The sequence below is a fragment of the Egretta garzetta genome, unplaced genomic scaffold (assembly GCF_000687185.1).
Source record: "Egretta garzetta isolate BGI_Z169 unplaced genomic scaffold, ASM68718v1 scaffold64, whole genome shotgun sequence".
NCBI classification, from domain to species: Eukaryota; Metazoa; Chordata; class Aves; order Pelecaniformes; family Ardeidae; genus Egretta; species Egretta garzetta.
This window is the reverse complement of record NW_009259596.1, coordinates 1,019,603-1,021,086: the sequence shown is the minus strand read 5'-3', so window position 1 is coordinate 1,021,086 and position 1,484 is coordinate 1,019,603. Positions and strand designations below refer to the sequence as shown.

General features: G+C 39.2%; 1 protein-coding gene across 1 annotated transcript in view; it reads right to left on the bottom strand.

Annotated features, from left to right (window-relative positions):
- Positions 1-1,484, bottom strand: part of KCND2 (potassium voltage-gated channel subfamily D member 2) — a 278,364-nt gene that overhangs the window by 17,552 nt on the left and 259,328 nt on the right. The gene's annotated exons all lie outside the window — the stretch shown is intronic.

Below are 1,484 nucleotides of genomic sequence, written 5' to 3'. Positions count from 1 at the left end.
TAAGAGATATCAGCTCTTTCCACTCTGTAGACTGCCATATTCTATAGACAAGTGTGTAATTACATACTACAGAATTTAATAAAGAGATAAGTTACCTTTTAGTACCATTCTGTTTTTAAGTTTGAGTTGTTATTAAACATTGATTGTAGCATGTGAGTTTAGTGTGTGTGTGAGCAGAAAGATAGTACATTCCCTATTGCAAAGAATTTATAAACTGTTAACACAAGAAAAGGTAAGAATTAAAACTGCAAGAGGGACAGTGTTTGGAAAATGCTATCTGGAAAACAAACCCTGTCTTTTCAGCAAGAATTGGAAAAATAACAGAGAAGGGAGGGGGGAGTCTTCAAGTCACATGATCCAAATTGTACACCTGATCTTGAGAAAGAGGGATAAAGGGATGAGGATATCAGATGATGGAGAATCTACATGGAGTTAGAGAACACCTTCTAGCACTGAGAGCTCAGCATGTGTCAAATGAGATTATGTATCACCTTGTAGGTGAAGATGAATGGTTTTCATTTTGTGAGATAAGAGGAAGGTTTTTAATGTAAATAATTCAAATAAGTTGTCATCCAGTCAGATATAATATAGATGACCAAGTCTTAGACTATTGACAAAGATTACATTGTGTGAAAAAAATGTTTAGTTGCTTTACAAAGCATGCCCAGTGTAAAATATTCACAAAAAAAAATACATGAATATTTCTACCAATAACCCCCCCCCGCCTCCTCCTAATTTAAATGTTATTAGTTTCTGATTTTGTGACATGAAGGATTGGATAAAAAGACATGATGTCATAAATACGTCTGCTAAATTATTAATATAGCTGTTCTTAATTACAAGATGTATAAAGCTGGAAAAATACTAGTAAGAAACTCATGTTTTCCTTCACTTCAACATTTGTACCTCACAACATAGGAATTTTTGGTGCTTATCTTCCTAAAGCCAGAGCTGAATATCAGTCTGTCAGGATTGATGCATGCCCAGCCATTCTTTTCTTTGGGCAGGGAAGTGGATAAATGACGTTTCAAGGTCCCTTTGACAAACGGGATCCCTGACACCTAAGTAACCCCAGGTCTTTTTTCAGGCTGAGTGGTGAGGTGAGCGGTGGGCATGGGCCAGGGTGTCGAGTTTAGTGGCAAAGTCCTGGGATTAAATCATAGGATCATAGAATCGTAGAATGTTTTGGGTTGGAAGGGACCCCTAGAGGTCATCTAGTCCAACCCCCCTGCAGTGAGCAGGGACACCGCTAACTAGATTAGGTTGCTCAGAGCCCCATCCAACCTGGTCTTGAATGTTTCCAGGGATGGGGCCTCCACTACCTCTCTGGGCAACCCGCTCCAGGGTTTCACCACCCTCATTGGAAAGAATTTCTTCCTTATATCTAGTCTAAATCTATTCTCTTTTAGTTTAAAACCATTACCCCTTGTCCTGTCACTGCTGGCCCTACTAAAAAGATTTTCCCCATCTTTCCTATAGGCCCC